This window comes from Chroicocephalus ridibundus, chromosome 13, assembly GCF_963924245.1.
Source record: "Chroicocephalus ridibundus chromosome 13, bChrRid1.1, whole genome shotgun sequence".
In the NCBI taxonomy this organism is placed as follows: Eukaryota; Metazoa; Chordata; class Aves; order Charadriiformes; family Laridae; genus Chroicocephalus; species Chroicocephalus ridibundus.
The window spans coordinates 8196565-8215668 of NC_086296.1; the positions used below are offsets into that span (position 1 = coordinate 8196565).

At 36.2% G+C, this 19104-nt stretch overlaps 1 protein-coding gene across 7 annotated transcripts in view; it reads right to left on the reverse strand.

The window, feature by feature from the left end:
• The window catches only part of RIMBP2 (RIMS binding protein 2), a 160390-nt gene that overhangs the window by 75867 nt on the left and 65419 nt on the right, over positions 1-19104 (reverse strand). Inside the window, exon 1 of one of the 7 annotated variants that reach the window (XM_063350928.1) lies at positions 5243-5369. The exons of the other annotated variants lie outside the window; for them this stretch is intronic. The gene's annotated coding sequence lies outside the window, so the exon portion shown is untranslated. Of the gene's footprint in view, positions 1-5242; positions 5370-19104 lie in introns of those variants that run through there. 7 annotated transcript variants of the gene reach the window in all.

A 19104-nucleotide genomic window follows, 5' to 3' on the forward strand; every position in this document is an offset into this window, starting at 1 on the left:
CAGATGTCATGGAGGAAGCACAAAAAATGCATGGTATTATTTTTCACTTCAATAAGACTCTTAAGATAACAAGCTTTGGGCTACCAACTCATTTCATTTGCATTCATTTTGTCTTGTCCTTTGGAGTGTTCGCTTTTCATGCAACTATTTCTCAGAATTTGTCCACACAATCTTTTCTATGGCCTCAAACACGTCACCCCCATAAGAACACTGATTTATATGATAAGGTACTCACTGCCGTGTTTTGCAGTATCAGAGAGGAAAAGGACAGATCAATATCAGATTCACCTGAACTTCTGGAAGATTCCCCTATTTTAGAATGACAGGGAACCATATTTGATTTATTGCTGCTCAGACTATGGCCATCACTGAAAATCATTTATCACCCTCTCCATTTTATTTTCTTCCCCTATGGTGCATAATTTGAACACGACAAGACCTTCTCATCTCTTTTAATAATGAAAATGGGTAAAGTGATAACTTTAGATATATCTAAGTCCAACAGTTTTATTATAGCATCCATAGTTCTGAATAAACAACACAACAGACATTCTAGCTGCAGCTGTTTATAGCGAATTACCAAATATGCAAGTTCTCTTCAAGACATTGCTTTTGGACTTTATACCTACCATGGCTGAAGGAAGCAATCATGAAGACAGTAAAAAAGCAGACATTCCCCATGATAACATTATTTAGTATTGGCTATTATGTTTGTATTTTATGACGCTTTGCTTCCTCCATGAGGTACATGGAATGCATCCACTAGACTCTATACTCAGAAGCAAAAGACCAAATGTCTTTCCACACTTCATTACTTCTTTTTCTTGTTAAATTGTGTAGAAAGTATCAAACACAATCCCAACAAGCAAAGACAGGAATTGTATGTTTTCAGTACCATCTTTTAAAACCTTCTCAGCATTTACAATGAAATGTTATTATTGGACAACTGCTTAATTCCTGAAAGACAAAATCATACATAATCTTGTTGTCGAAAAGTAGTATACAAATGTACAGCTGATAACTGAAGAATCAATTGTAATTTTAGGCCTATCAACCTCAAAGAAAAATAAGGGGTAAGGGAGAGGTCAATTCTCATCATAATGAGTTATTGATGTATGTTAACACCGTAATACTTTCAGACTAAGGCTGTTCCAATAACTAAAATTATGCAATACTGATAATGCTTTCATCAGTGACCATATAAAAACAGAGCTGTTCCTAATTTAGCCACCCAGAGCACCTATACAACATGCTTTAGCTTTTGTTCAGGCTACCCTCCTGAAGATACCCCCTCACCTCAAGTTAGCCAAACTACTACTTGGTATTTCCTTTAAAAAACGAGCACACTTGTGTTCCACCTTTCAACCAACATCCAGCTGCTGGGAACATAAACATAGCCAAAGATACAGTAAAAATATATTTCTGAAGCTTTTAGTAGTGAATTAAACTTAATATTACAGCAGCGTTTTCCCTCAGTCAGTATTGGAAAGTTAATCAATTTGATTTGTGGACTGAAGCAAAATCAATATTTATTCAGGGGGTTTTCTTTCAATTACTTTTACACTCACTTCTCAACACAGTAAATTAATCCATGTATCTGAGAGAGAGAGGGTCTAATTCTCATTTACCACGGTACAGTTCTAGTTCCTTCAGGGACAACATAGACCCAAGGGAAAGAAAAAAATACTATCTTAAATTCTCCACTGCTAAGGGAGAAAGGGGTGAACAAAGTCCCTGGTCTTGTAGTAAGGCACAAAGGAAACACAGCATGGCTTAAACATAAACCCCATTTGAATGCCGGTATCAAGCTGGCACTGTCTGAAGGGGATATTCCCTACTGCCCCCTTAACAAATATTTTCTTTTTATTTTACCCTCATACTACGTATTTTTTGTTTTACATCTCCAATTGGTAGTAAATTGTTCTTTTGCCTTGAGTCCAGCGGATGTATTAAAGATCTATCTTATTTATGTAGGTCAATCCAAATGCCACCAAATATTTAAAAGTAATTAAAATGCGTAGTGTGGTTTTAGTGGTTTTTGCACGTCCGTGAATTTCCACTCACACTTTGTGATAATGCAAGGAGCTTGCATCCACATTTTCCACTTACTTCGATTTCACTAGGGGCAGAACAAACAAAATACATCAGCTAAAAAACATGAACAAAGTTGTTCTGATCACCACTGGAGCTCATTAGGGATGAGGCTGCAACAGAAAGCATCTATTCAATCATGTACTGAGGCATTAAGGTTTCCATTTGCTGATCAACAGAACATACACAGAAGACTGGTGAATGGCGATGTGAACTTGGAGATCCCTTGGCAGAATGCCTTATAGGATCTTCTAAAGATCGTGTACGGTAGTATTTGTCTAACAAACCAGTTGCAGATACTTTTATACAAGAATAGTTCATGGAGAGATCTTGTCAACTTTGATTAAATTCTCAAGTTCTTTGTGCCATTTCTTATAATAGAAATTTCTTATTTTTACTGAAATAGAGCAAGCCATTTCTTGTTCTATTTCACTGATAATTAAAATGCAATTAGTTAGATCAGCTTTCACAAATATTTCTCAAAAAGCTTTCCTTTTTGTCATGCACAGAGGAGAGAACAGCAAAGATCAACTGTTGTCATGGTAACATCATGCCCCAGCAGGTGAAAAGCTCAGTCCTGTGGCACTAAAAAAGGATGGAATGTACTGAACCTAGGCGTAACATCAACTAAAGCTCAACAAGCTAAATGTTTTTCATAGATTGGCATATTTTTTAAGAAACACACTTAGAGAGGTAAATATTTTTAAAAAAAGAGTGTGAACTCTGGTGTCATTAGTAATTATTCAATTGTCTCAGAGTAATTTTATTAGGCAGAAATTTATATTGCTATGTTCCATAATTTTGGAAATCTCAATGCAAAGTTTAGCACAATTTTTAAAAATTATAAGTGACTTGAAAACAAGGTATTTTTTCATTTCAAGACAGATACGAGAGAAATATGGTGAATAACTTTAAGGGTTAAATGCCAGAAGCATCATTCAAAAACAGGTCTTCATGCTCCACTAGTTCTGTTTTCAGAACAGATAATATTACAGCCTTCAAGTAAGACTGTACAATCAATTTTTCATCTTCTGTTAAGCAAAAATGGTATATATGAACACTAAACAAATTTATGAGTTAACCAAGACAAAGTATTATGGGCCACTGCTTTCCCTGCATGATTTTTTAAGAAAAGCTTTTCAAACTGCACATTGGTCCTTCTGTGGTCCAACGAAATCTTCCTTAAGATTATCTACAAGTAAGTGCCCACCTCAATACACTTCATTCCCATTTACAGAGATTGGAACAAAGCTTTGCATTCCTTCCTCAGGAGAACAAACATCTGGGTAAGTCAGGAAGCCTTTTCATCTGCAGGGCTCAAACAATGGGAAATCACCATGTATCATATTCTATTAATCAAAGCTGTTTTCAAGCCGTTTTAAGCACAATATGAAAACTAGGAAAAAAATGGAACTTTATGTGATTTCTTACATAACCCAACATTGAATCTGAAAGGGCTACATCGTTTGTTCTAAACAACACAGATATCATTTTCTCCATCCATTCAGCAAAATGTAACAACTTTAACAAAGCTTAATAGTTTTACTATGTGTGTATTTACAGGTGTGAAAACTTACAATTTTTCTAAGGATTCTCAGGAAAAAAACATCACAAAACAATGAGTTTAAGCCGTCTGTCAGTCAGAATTTGAAATTTATTCATTACTCACAGTCCTCGGACAAGCAATGAGTGAACTGTGCATTCATCCTTCCTAAGTGCCAAAAAAGAGAAGGCAGCACTATCACCTAGCAAAAGCAATGCCATTTCTTTTCCTTCTGTTCAATATAATCTGAAGTCCTATTCCAAGGACATGAAGCAGAAATACAATAGCTAGACAATACCTGAATTCACCAAAAACTATTTTTTTCAATTAATATGTCATTATTTTATTACTCGAACTTTAGTTCAAGCTTGAATATCAGTAATGTACCAAACTTCATATTAGGCACTACCCAATTAGAAGGAGGTCCCTGCTTAAATATATTACGTTTTATTTTTTACAGCATAAAACAAAATAGGGGCTAGAATCAAGTCTAATTAATACAGAATTTTGGAGGCAAGAAATTCTCTGCAAATGGGAAATGGAAAGTAGCTTTATAGTTTTTAAATGGTGGCTGCTTGGAGACACTTTGCACCTTGGAGTTAAAAAATTGATATTAGGAGAGGTTATTTGACAGAGTGCAACTGCAGAGGATGAGAGCAGTATCCCCACAAGAATAACACTTACATATATTGATATACATACATGCTGAAGATGTCAGTAGTTTGTAGAGTAAAGCTGGGAGAAATACATGATACCTGCTTTTCACAAAGAGAAACTCAGTAGTTAAGACCTCTGCTGGTTGTCGACTTCCCTGAAACACCGGGGCAGTCACCAGCAATCACCACTTTGGAAACGTGCTCTGAGATGATCTGACTGGCACTGAACAGCAATATGAAAGCAGAGTCAGAGACAGATACTAACACAAAAAGCCTTCAGTGTATCACACTCTACACAAACATACAAGTCTTTACGCCTTTAAGAACTACCACATCTTCTTATTTTGCTGTCATAAATTTTCTCTACATCTCTGTAGTCTAGAAGGACAATTTTCCAGGCATTTTTGAGGAGGGCAGAAAATAGACAAAATACTTTGTGTTAACATATCATAAGAAACAACACAAAACCTAACCAATATATTTGCCATGTTACTTCTCCTTATCTTCTCTTTCCTGAATCTAATTAATGCTGCCAGCAAGATTTCTATATACTATTGTGCTTAGTATAAAATCAAAAGAAAACTAAATCATCAAGGCCCCAATTCAGGCAAAGAATTAACTGCTTAAGACCAGTAGAATACTGAAGCAATTTATCTGAACCCCCTCATATTTTCCCCTTCATTAAACTCTGACACAAATCCAAAGAGAGTCCTGACTGCTTTCAACAGGGTAGAAAACCATCAGCTAGAAATTGGCATTAAAGTTGCGATCAGACCTATTTCTTTGCTATTTCCAAGTCTTAGCAAACATATTATTTGGCATTTCCAATTAATCTTAAATTTGTTTCAACATGACTAATTAGTTGTATATTACCCTCGGTCTTAAACCATTAATTATTTCATTACTTAGAGTTACATGTGGTAGCAATGAAATGTATTTCACCCCCACTTACTCAGAAAGTAGTCCTGTATGTATGCACTTGCATCCATCTTCCCTCCTTAATGACACAGGCAAACAGAAAGGGTCTGAGTTTCCTTCTGCTCATTCAAGCTGTACCACATCATACTCTTAAATTAAAATTAATCTTCAGTTGGAGCTGACCTTTTAGCCACTGCCTGGAAAGAGAACATCACTCCCCTGGGGGCTGTTCAAGGGGAGGGCCTTCTTGTGCCTGACACCTCTCAGCCACCAGATGAGATGAGGCAAAAGCACTTTAAAACATGTAATTTGGTACGGTATGATTAATATTATTTATACAAGGAAGGCTGGCAAGCCATGCTCAGTTCTTGCTTCCGTAAGTACCTGAGGCAGGGAAGCTTTTTGTGATCTGTAACATCAGTAAATATTTACATTTTGGTTTATTCTTTAAAAGTTGATAATTAACTGCTTGAGGCTGAACAGAAAGATTCTGTAAGCTTTCACCCAGTTTCTGTATCCAGCTTGCTATTACTACATCCCCAAAACTGCCAGGACATTCTGGGACTTAAAGCATTTGCATTCATTTAAAAACCAAAGTTTATTCATAGTTTTTCCAAGATAAAACCTTGACACATCAGGGAAGCACAGAGTTTATGTTTTTCCTACTTGCTCATTTATTAAATGAGATGTGTAAAACGGTTACAAAGACCGCAAAAGGATTTTGCCTTCTGTCACTCAAAACAATCTGAGCACTGGGAAATTAAATTTCTCTTTGCCCATAAAGCCTTTTGAATATAAGCATGCACTACTCATATCCTGAACATAGCTTTTAAAAACATCTTTCTTGCTGTCACTTTGTATAAAATTCTCATTATTTTATGTCCTCCTAAAAAACATATACAATCTTCATTGTTGTGATTTGTACATTTGCTGATATTTAATCAAAGTTTTACATTTAAAATATAAACAACCTGAGAACAGCTCGTAAGTCCGGAGACCATTACAGCAACCAACCAGGAAGAGTCACATCAGAACACAGAATTCTTCCATGTAAAATACCAGCTGATTAGCAAATAATATTAATCAGAGAAATGGAAAGGGGCGGAATAATGATGTAAAATATTTCTAATTTGTAAACTGACTGAAAATAAATCTTGACTCAAATGATACAGAAAGGGGAAATAAAAAAAATAAACTCTGGACAGTGAAAATAACCCTACTCAAGGAAATCTCTGAAAATGGTAAGACAATGTAAAGATTTACTACTACTGGAATATACTATTCCACTGTACAAAATTAAGTGTTGACAATTTCACATGCTGAATTAAAGATCAAAAAGAAAGTAATTCCAATGCTAATAATGTTTAGCTTTAGGGCTTGTCATATTAAATTTTTTCAGCTCACAAAAATCAATTGTTGTGGCAGCTACAAATTTTAAGCTTTGTAGAAGTTCTCAGGAAAGGCTTTGAGGATAGAATAAAAAAGAGAAAAAATGGAAAAACACTAGTGACAAAGAATGTCTTATTTTCCCTAATTCAAATTGCTACTCACCAAAACAATGTAAAAAAATTGATCCTATACTTATGCATTTAAAAACTTACTTCTAAATGAATTATGACTTTAATCTCCCAGTACTCCAACTGAAAGATACTGCCAAGTAGTATATGCTAACAAATACCGTTCAAATGCTAGCTTCCGGGCTTCCGTCTGTGACAGAAATTAGGATGCTTTTAACAGTAACATTCTCCATACCTGCATTTGAATGGCTCTTCATCTGAACTATACTTTCATTCAGCTAACATTCAGCTTTGGTCTAGAAACCTCAAAATAGCAAAGCTTTTTCAGGAGACTGCATCAGCATTGCCCAACTGATCACGCAAAGTTCAATTGATCATAATTTAAAAAAAATAATTTTAAATTGTAAATAACTGATGGAGTATGTCTCTCTGATCTGGTTTGAGCCACTGAAAAGCTTAATTCAAAAATAATTCAAAGACTGTACAGCCTGGACCAAAAGGCCAGTATCCAAGTTTATTTCAAGTTTAAAGCAAGTACAAGGCCAGTTTGAGAAACAGATTAATGAAATCATTACTCCGTTTAATAAAGGATCTGATTTGGTGCAAAACCTAATGCTTTAGGACTGCAGTCAATACCCGAAACAATAAGACCAACTCATTGTACTGTCTACTTCACCAATATTCTTCTTTTTCCATTAACAGACATACATTTTTAAAAACACCTACAGTAATATACACCGCCCCAAAACCTGAAAAAGAATAAATTCAGTTTAAATTCTGGGAAGATGTAGATTAGTTACAATTTCATTTCACCTGAACGTATTTTCACTTCACAGTTTCTCATCCTCACATGCTGTTCACTATCAGTGCAATTCAGGAAAACAATGAACAGAACCAATTTATCTTTATTTATTAAAGACAAAATTTGTTTGATATGTGTTTCTTAAAACTATCAAAATTATGTTTTCTCATGAATCATCAACTGAAAAAAAATAGAGAAAAGATTATATTTGATTAAAATAAGCATGTGTTTCATCTTTGTATAGCAACATCCTAAGCCATACACAGACAATATCAGCCTAATTTCTGAACTCTCACAACGCATCAATTAAAAGCAAGCCTACAGCTGAAAATCTATTCGTGAAGTAAGATATGGATCTCTCACAAGGTAATTATAATTCTCTATGCAAAACAAATCCTTGGAGAACATTTAGAAACTACACTAAAACTTCCAGCACTTGAGACACTTGAGACCAGACACTGTCAACTATATTTCTACCTGTCTGTTATGAATTTCATTGACATAGATTTTTATTCATATTGAATATTCAACTATTGCTTTTTCTTTTCCTGATGTATTTCTTTGTAACAAGGAATACTGAGAGATCTTCAGTCCTCAAGCAAACTAATTAGCTCTGATAAAGCCAAAAGAAATTAGTTTCGGTTAAATATTAACAGATAACAAATTTAAGTGATGCTTCTGAATTGCAATGGGTTGAATTTCAAAACAGAAGGTTAATCAAAGGCAAGGTTCAATTTTTCTCCCATTATGAATAAAGATTTTGAAATTAGGCACCATTTGTAGGCACATGAAGAACTGAAAAAGACCGTGCAAATGTATGTGTTCATATGACGGCTATCAGGAAACCTGAGGAAAAATAAAAGTAGACCACAAGATAGCAGGGAATATTCAATAGAACATAGCTTAGCTGCATTTCTGAACACATTAATTCAAAAGTATCAATAATATTAGCTGAAGATCAACTCTGCCCCTTTGTTCCAAGGGACACAGCACGATGTCTCATCTGTCACTTTATCACAGAAGCAAAGGCAGCTAGCTACCCTCTGCATTTTTAAAATAGACTGTGATAGTAGTTATGCACGCATTTTAAATGTTGTAGTGTAGGGACGTCAAATGCAAATGATACCAAGTTTTTCTCTTCTTGAGATCTAGACGAAATCTCACCACACTGTTTAAATGAAGGTGAGCATCAGTGAATTCTGATACAGCTATCAGCAAAGTGAAGAATGAAACTGAAAATTAAAGATAGGCTCAGACAGCTGCACATTTATGAAGTTTTCTAAAACATATCACTGATTCCTTTTTCCAACTATCTACTGAAGAATAACACCTGCCTACAAAAAAAATTATTACCAGAGATCACCAAGGTACCAGAGATCAGATGTCTTGACAGATCTCCCTGCTCCAGTGACAAACAAAATGTCTGTCATTCTAATAGGCACAATAGCACATAAAGGATTAATATTTCTGCTAAATTTCCAAGTGCAGGACATATAGCTCCAGAACTGCTATTTATAGTATTTCCATTGTCTGTAGCACTAAACTAACTTCTATTTTCCCAAAAACATTTTGACAAGAATGTACATCTATGACAACCATTACTTAGCACACCATTTGTGTACCTTTGCGAGGAGGCTGCCTTTTGGTGAACTAGCATTTCAGCATTGATGTGCATTTTAAAATAGAAAAACCATGAACGTGGAAAATCTGATGTAAATATGGGAAAATCTCATGATCTATTGAAGGAAAAGCAGTAGCTAAACATGCTGCTTTTGATTAAATCTTTTACATTTCATCATATATATTCAGTTTTGATTTAACACTCCAACCCTTCACAGATACTGATTTCAGCTCCCCTCTCTAGAACAGAGGCTCTCATGAACACGTTATATAGCTCCCTGAATGCATGGACCTTAAGAATGAGCCTAAACTACCACAAACACCAGGGAACAGGAAGGTAGAGTTTCATTTGTTCAGTTTACATGCATGTAAGAAAACTTATTAGCATTTTCAGTTGCTAAAAAGAAAAGTTCTTCCACAATGTTTATGTGATTTTTAAAATCTATATATGAAAGAAAGAACCCATGACAGAAGGAAATTTCAACATACAAACCCAAAGTCTGCACTGCTTTACTCTCCTGTATCATTGAATGGTTTAGGTTGGAAGGGATCTGAAAGATCATCTAGTCTCACCCCCTGCCCTGGGCAGGGACACCTCCCACCAGCCCAGGTTGCTCCAAGCCCCGTCCAGCCTGGCCTTGAACCCCTCCAGGGATGGGGCAGCCACAGCTTCTCTGGGCAACCTGGGCCAGGGGCTCACCACCCTCAGAATAAAGAATTTCTTCCTGATATCAAATCTGAATCTCCCCTCTTTCAGTTTAAAACCATTCCTCCTCATCCTGTCCCTACACTCCCTGATAAAGAGTCCCTCCCCATCAGTTCACAGTGTGGTAACAGAAAGTACCATTTACAGTCTGAACAAACGCTTTTTAATCTTCTGACTACCACTCCCTTCCCTGAGAAAAGTGAGTTATGGAGAGAGGAGTATGTATGTTTGCATATTCTTGCCAAACTATACACACACACACACGTGCTCCACTCAGAAAAACAAAAATTAACAACAATGAAAGTCAGCAACCTGCCAATTACAGAGTTCTCATAGATTAAAGATCACTGATGGGCCAATCAAAAAGAAAATTCTAGACATGAAGACCAGTTACGTGTGCTATCTTTCGACTGCCAAAACATAGCCTGGCCAGCTGATCAGCTCTGAGATCACTTATCCTCCTCATCCAAAGGAAACCACAATTTTGCTGTTTCTTTAAAAGTCTCTGTTACTCTGACAGTCAGCCTTTCACCTCATTAAAGGATAACTTTGGACACTCCCGCCAATTCTTTCCTTCCTCTGTTGCTATTCTGGTGTGAAGCCTATCTCATAGAAATCAGGGATAAAATCTGCTTTTAGGAATGCACACTCAATTTTCTTAATAAATCAATATTTTCCTACTTGCAAAGAGTAGCACCATTTAAGAGCGTAAAAATCTTGTGTAAGCATTTTACCAGTCAGTCATACAATTCATTTTTCCAGAAGCTAGAAATAGATGAATTGCCTTTTTGCATATGTTCTCCAGACTTTCCTATAAAAAAAATAAGGAAGACAAAAAAAACCCACAATCAGAGATGGCAGGTCTCTCAAGATAATACTGAAATGAGCAATTTGAAGACCTGCCCTGGCATATATGGTCACAGGACAGTCACAGTCTTGTATTTAAAATCAGGTGAACCTCAGCAACATAAAACTATGGGTCTTTGAAGGACCCAATGTACCCAGTAGCAAAGTAACACTGGAAAGAGGACCTCTTCACGGCAGCGTGAGGGAAACAGCACGTGGTACACAAAGAAAAAAATGTCATCTATCTACCAGCTTAAAGCAAAAAATGGCATTTGCAATGAAAGTAATTTTGAGAAAAACTAACAGCAATTATGTTGTAAAATACGTCATAGGCAAAATCCAAACATCTGTCTCTACCTGCAAGATGAAACACACACGCTTCCTCTCCCTCCATGAAAGACTTCATGAAACCTTCTGGAGTGCAGGATGTGAAAACAGGACCCTAAAATCTAATTTATCATTTACCTCAACAGCAATCACAGTGTTTTGACTTTCTCTTAAATTTGTGCATCCCCTCATTAGCAATCCTTTCCCTTCATTAGTGGTTTACTGTTGTTCTATTTTGTAAGCTTCCAGCAAATTAACACTAAAATTGAATTCCATATAAAAAGATGTTACAGGATTTCTCCCCCATGCCAGATTCAATCATAGTTTCTTCTTCAATTTACACTACATTTAATGGCGGAAATTATTTTTAAGATTGATTTCTGATGAATATGTTTATTATAGTTCAAGGATTATTCCTCCTGTCTATCGTTGGCTAATTCTCAAAGAAAAGATTTGATCTGGAACAACTTGTGAAGGCCGAAAGTGACATTTACACAAAAGACGATTTCTTTTCCATTCGACTTCCCCTTTACAGCACTACACCCAGCGTGTGGCAGAAGGCACGAAGTCTTTGCATATTTCCTTCTTTCACAAATAATACTAGCAAATGGTGGAGAACGGACAGAAGAACTAGAAATAAATCAGTATAATTCGTTTGAATTAGATGTAGAATAAATTCTTTTCATAATAGACAAGCAATCTACCTGTGGCCGAGCCTACACGTAAAGATACTCCTTTACTATTTTAAAATGCTCTGAAATTATTTTAAGAAAAGAAAATTATTATTTATTGGCAGTATGTCATTAGTATAACCTTCCTTTATTTTTTTTAATTTCTCCATACAAAATTATTGCTTTTTAAACCCCTATGGTTCGAATTGTTTGAAGTATGATAGGAGATTATCAGCCTAATCCATTTCTTTCACTCAGGCATTTCAGATTTCATGCAGCTATGCAAAGTTTAGTTCTGCTCAACAGACCTGTGAAGCTCTTCACAAAGCAGAAAATGAGTCAGGAGAAAAAATACACAGCTTCAGGGTGTATTTTTTTTTTTTAAAAAAAAAAGTGTAGTAAAATTGAACTACAAGGGAGAAATTTTGTTACATCTCTTATTGACACCGTAACTAGCTAGACAATCCATGTTACCTTTCTCTTATTTTCTGCTGAAAAGGCGGCAGCTGAAGGAAGCTTGTTAACTCCATCTCTTCAAATTTATGATTCTGTTTCAGTCCTTGTCAAAATGGAAACTGCCATTTGATTAGGAGCTCAACCAAATGCAAACTACTGCAGCCCTCAAACACTCAGACGATGCTTTATTTACGCAGAGGAAATGAAACTCACTGCCAGCATGTTTTGCATTCAGTTTTCATGCTTGATTCAGAGGATCAGAATCTGGGCCTTTTCTTTACTGTTTTCAGCATAATTCAGCATGATTCAGTCTTGGTGCTGCCAAGACTATATCACCTTAAATGGGCTTTAACTACATAATTAACCAAATGACTTAACATCACTTCATTCTTTCTTTGAGAATGACTGGATTTAAGTTAATGCTGTCTCCTTAACTCTATCTCTTAACTCAACCATTGCGAGCTGAAGATGTGGAAAATGAAAGAGTATTTTTCCCCGAGGGTGCCCAGTTGCCCACAGTGACGCGATATGCCTCTGCAGAATAAAGATGGCAAACTGAATGTTACGGCAATCTACATCTCTGCCATAGAAAACATGCAGATCCCTGGACAACTTGGAAAACAATCCAAATTTTGAACATTTTTTTTCTCTGCCAGATTGTCAAATGGCATTATTTCTTCTTATGCGCAAAATGTGTGTTGAAAGTTGCTCAAATGCCAAAATGTGTCTAATCCTGCTATAATGTGGTAGAGAATAATTTCTAAGTTTAGGAAGTAATTGCTTTGCTGTCCAGTGAAATGTACACTAAAAAAATAATCTCCTCTAGGCAAGTCCTCATTTTAAACACCAATTCAGACTTTAGTGAACACAAGCAATAAACCTTTGGAAAAAATGAAGTTGTACAATCGCATTGTTGCAGTTTACTGGTTTCATCGGTGCTTGCTCTGTATCACAATACAATTAAAATAACAATATTCAGTGCTTAAATGTCATCCAATACATAGTTACAAAGTTCTTTGCAAATAAAACTACCCAGTTCTCTTGGGTAATATTCCTTTTTGTGGAGGATTTTGACTTTCCCATTTGTGGTTTTATTAGAATTCTGAATAAAAACTTGACATTTCAAGCATCTTTGTGCAAATGAAAAGAAGGAAAGGTTCTTGTTTTAAATACAATCTACCTGACACTGCTGCCCTAGAACAGTTCCTTGCCAACTTGAATCTTGGGAGCACCAAGTCTTTGATTTCAGGAATTTCAGAGGACTGAATTCTTAGCTTCTAAAAGCTGAAAGAGACTAGAGTGAACAACCAAGCAAACGTGTTGGCAACAGAATAGTTTGCGATCTGCTAATTTAAATTCCTCTTTCAGTAGCCCTACAATGTGGGTTTCCAACACACTGACAAATCCCCAACCAGCTAATCATTCCTGATTTTAAGAAAGTATCAGCAACGGTCTATGTGCATATATCACATACAGGTTTTAGATTCATGTGCTTGATATTCTATGAATTAATACAGAATAAAAGATTCAATGATAGATACATTCCACATTTAAACCCTGGTTTTACAGTTCATAGGACTGGGCACCAATCCTGCTGGAGGAGGGGGGAAAAAAAAAAAGAAAGGCAAAACAAAAACCCCAGAGACAAAATTTCCAATAAATTTTCGTGAGTATTGAAAAAGAATCAAGGTGAAACCGGACTGAAACTTCACCAACAAGTCTGTGAACTGAAATCACAGACAATTTAAAGAGAGAAAGAAGGGTGTCCTGCCAACCAGTGACAAGCAGATGCCTCTGTGGAAAGCACAGCAAACTTTCTAAGTACTTTGGCACCTTCAACTACTGCCTGGTTAGAGGAAGGAGAGGAAATTTAGACCTCTCTACAATGGTGTGCATATGTACACTACCTCCTGCCTCCTACAATAAACCCCCTCGGCAGATTCAGTGACCTTGCTAGTCACTGTCAAGACATGACCCTACTTTCTACATAGGTTAGTCTTCAAAGGCAAAATGCTTTTTACTGTTTTTGAGGTGTTGATGCATTCTCATTGAACATGGGAAACTGTTAACAAACATATGAAAGAAAACCTGCAAGTCCACAGCTGAGTCCTGCGGATTCAGAATTTCACTGTTTTTTACAAGGATGATCATCTACTATGGCAGTAAAATGTCAACACAGATTAGAATAGCAGTATTTACACTGTTAGTGAGAACTCTTACTATGCTGGACCAGAACTTTAGGTTCCTGTAGGTCTGTGTCACTATATATGTACAATCTGATCTTGTAAGCCTAGGCAATGCACTGCCATACATAAGTATCAAGGATATGACAAGCATCCAAGCATCTATCAAAAATCTCTTCTTTGATGTTTCCTGTTTATCACAAAACTACACTCACTTAAATAATATTATTACAGAACTACAAAAAAACAGAGATTAAGCCTTTGTAGAATTCTACATTATTTTTTTTTCATTTTCAATTGAATCCATTTCAGTTCATTGCCAATGGAAATACGAGTATTACCAAAATGATCCGTAGAACAAATTAAAATAAAACCCACTTACACAGTAATTTTGTGTTAGGGAGTTCAACAGATGTCACAAATAAATACAAGAAAATATGATTTGCCAAACTATCCACTTTTTTCATACATTTTGGTAGAGAAAAGAAAGTGGAAATCATTCAATACACTGCAAACTTCAGGCCACTAGTTTCACAGAACCCCCTAACTCTCTTCCTCTAAATCTTTCTCTTTTTCTCAGTTTAAAAAATAGTTAATACCTATGTAAGTTAAAGTACGCTCTTTGCTTTAGTCCGCACTATTTTCAAAATTTACCAATAGTAACTGCAGACTAGAGGATTACTATGTACAAACAACCTGAGGCCACACAATCATGTTGCGTCCACTGTAACTATAACAGCTATGCAAAACTGTTAACCTGTCCAACCGCTGTTCAGTGCTGGGATATATAAAGGTTTATTTTTAGATATGAAAATCCTGTGATAAATAGTTAGAACTGTATTAGACCACTTTGTTTCAGGATCTGCCGGACTTGTGGAGTTTGGCTTTTCTTTGTCAGTTTGTTTTTGTTTTGAGCTCCTGAGTTTCTTTTAACTATACTAAAAAGTCTTTATATTAGGATCTACCTATGGACCATTCAAGTGTCATTCATCTGCATTAACCCCAGTCCACTACAAAGAGCACATCCTTAAAAGTTAAGATCTTTAATTGGGTCATTAGCACGTGCCTAAAACTTCCTACCAGATGAATGCAATCACTTCTTTTCTTCCTCAATTTTGGGGGATGGCTCTAATCTTATCTGACTGAAATTCACTCTAAAATAGAGAAAAAGAGAGAAGGGGAAAGAATGACAGAGTAACAAATACTGCCTCACTCAGGTCCTGCTCCATACAAAGTGTTTGAGAGGCAACACACAAAGGATTAAGGTGACAAAAGCATTTGCATATTTAGTAATTCTTCACAGAAGAGGCAGCTAACCAGAGGTTATTGCTATCATACAGCACCTTAATCATCCATGAGGCAACTTGTCTCTGATTCAAAGCAGATTCTGACTGAATTTGGCATTGAGATGGATTCTCAGCCTGATTTAGTATAACTTCTCTGTTTGCCAGCAAGACGAGGTACATCGCATAGCTCCCATGAGGCTTAATCTGGAGCTTGAAGTTTCACTATTGCCCTCAACGATCTCTGGTGGCCCGGGATCTAATAACTTAATTTCTATGGCGTTAGAACTTTGTCTTTCTGATATACTGCAGCATTGTGACACTGCAGAGGAGTCCACAAGTAAAACTGCGCAGGAATTCAGTATTGAAAGAAGAAGGGAAACATCCACCCTTGTTGTTCTTGGAAATTTTTTCATGCGACTTTACATGAATCCTCAGAAATTAAAATCTTTATGATCTTTAAAACCTCTTGTATTCTAAAAATCTAAAGATGAGGATGGTGATGGATTTTTGAAGAATATGCAAAAGAGAGGCTCCATTTTAAATGGCTCCAACTTTCAAATTAATTAAGATACAAAATCTTTTATAATTTCAAAAACATGAACAAAGAAACAAAAGTGCTGGTAGACCATTGTAACACAGAAATGACCATTTCTAAACCTGTGAAGAAGGGTAGGTTACTGTGACCTAAAATTCACTGTTCTTTAATCAGTGCCTCTTCAAAAGAACAGGTAGTATAAGAGTAATAGAGGGATATTCTTATTCTACTGAAAAAGCTTTATTACATATACTCCATGTGTCTACACTATACAGTGACAGGCAGATACATAGGCACAGAATGGCTTCTCTTTTCAACTGGCTGAGCTAAGAGAACAGGGCTTCTAAAAATAATTCGTTTTGTTCAGCAATAGTTTTCATGATTATTCTTCTTTTCGCTATTCTTGCAGTCTGTGAGAAAGGTTAATTTTTCTTCACAGATCTCTGCATGTGTTCTAACAGCTCAAGCCAGGCTCTGATTTTTCAGCCTGCTTAGGAATCAGAAGAGGCATTTGCAGGGTGGGAGACATTAATGTCACTTGAATCAAACCTGCTTGAGAACTTTTATTGCCATATTCTAAAGAAAAGATTCAAAATAGGAATCTTGGGGTAAGAAAATGGGAAAGAAAATATTAGAACTGTTGTTCGCTAGCAGAAATGACCATCTCACTTTTATTCACTAAGTTGATGTTTGCAACTGAAAAAAAAAAATGAACTCTCCATTTCTTCTAAGGCACCACTTAAAATGCAATTTAGTTATACATAGTAGTCATTCCTATCAACTGTCTGTATTTTTCATTCCATTAATAGGCTGAGACTATGGGCAAGCAACACTTTCCCATAGGGCGAACCGCCATTCTCTGGCAGAAACCTACTCATTCATTTGCTGCTGCATGGAACACCCCACCCCTACCCCCCAGCTTCTCCATGATCCTACAATTCACAGTTGGATCAGATCTCTGCAACTGCCAACCGGGAACACTCTTAGAACTACGAAGTTTGGAGAAGGGCATGACTGATGGAAACCAGATGGAGAAATCAGCAACATGCCCAGAGGACCTCTAATGATTCACAGATCACAGTTGGCAACTTGGCCTTGGAAAATTATGATAAACACATTATTACAGGGCTTCTGTACCTTCTTATTTATTAGTATTTTAGAACACTAGAGCTTTTTTTTTTTTAATTTAATTTTTGTACCAAGTATCCATTAATACAGGATTCCCAAAACATCACTTATACTATTTGCAGTATACAAACAAAATTAAGCCCTTTAAATGTATTTTCAGAGAACTCAGAATATTTTTTAATTATTATTTAGGTTGAAACAGTTATTTTGAATTTTCCAAAATGAAAATCTGAAAAAACTTTTGCTTTTCTATAAAGTCATCATCATACTTTTTTCTGCAGTATTCACTGTTGTACATCTATTACTTTAAATAAACCAGAATTGTATAAAACAGAATCTGCAAATGAAATTTGGCACTGAACTCACACATCATCAAATTTCACTAAACACTGTCAACTTGAAACGACTAAACACTTTTTTGTGTTTTTAGTTGTTAGCTCTATCAAACTCCTCCTTCTGACAAGAACTGACAGAAAATTCCGACATTATCACATCTATGCTTTCTGTAAGAGGAACCGCAGTCCAAAAATATCTAGTGTGCTGAAGCACAGGTGACTTTCTTAGGCACCACAGAAGATAGTGAGATTAAAATCCTGAGGGGTTTCAAAAAGGTTAATATTGAGCCTGTAGAAAAAGGGCTTCACTTCCTATAATATTAGATAAAACACCACACCTAGCTAACACCCCAGCTCTTAAACCTCATTTAACAAAATTTTTACAGTGCCTTCCTGACTATTCTTTTTAGTTTACTAAATATGGTGCTACTTTTTCGCAAAGGTAGAGATTTCCCAATCCCCGACACCTTAAGGGGTTGTCCTGTTTCTAAACTTAATTACATGGTAATGTGCTAAAAATACTGTTGCATGGGAGGACTGCAGTTTTATTCATTTTATAGATAAGGACGCAGTCCTATTTCAGGAAAATTATTTCCAGAATCTGAATAGTTGATACCTTACAAAGGTATGCCTCAGCTCATCTGTCAATCTAATTTGATTCACATGATAAGAAGCTGCACTCACAAGGCTAGAATCCAGGAAACAGAACCGAAATTAAATTCTAAAATTGAAGTTAAAAAAGCCCACAAAACAAACAACCCCCCCCCACCACTGATACAGCAGCAAAAGGGAGTGGGGTGGAGAAAACTCACAGTAATTTTCTGTATTGAGGATGTTTTGCAAAAGTATTTTTTTCCCCCTCAGTTATCTGCCACGGAGGAACACACTTCAGAAGATAAATTGCAGTTCACAGAAAATAACCAGCAAAGTCAAGCATTTGATTCACCAAATTTTTCTGTTCTCTAAATCATGATCTACAAGTCTCTAGCTCTGAGGCTGGCAATGGTTTCACTGCAGACATAAAAGCAGACAGAATTTACATGGCATGCAGACATTGCAAGGACATGAAGAAATCCAGGCAGATTTCTGAACTAATTTCCATCATTTGCCTTTGGTAAGTGAAGAGCTAAGAGAATATTTTTCTCGTTCAAGGTAATGCTTGCCTGCATTGCAGAATATAAACTATCCTACTAAATGAAAGAGATGAGATTTCAATAGAATAAATATGTGGTTGGTTCAGAGGCCTGAAATAATTTAGAAAGAAACTACTTTTTCCTTTCTATTAACTCTGTTTTTTCAAAATACTGCCCAGACCAGTAAAGATCTTTGAGTCCTCTCCCACCATTGCAATAGAAGTACACAGAAAGGTATGAGCCCAAAGGCCCTTCCCCAGTGTACAAACTCCAACATCAAGGAATCTGTAGGAGCAGTGGAGGAGAATGGGCTACAGAACTCTCTTAAACAATTCTGTTCAGAAAATCAGA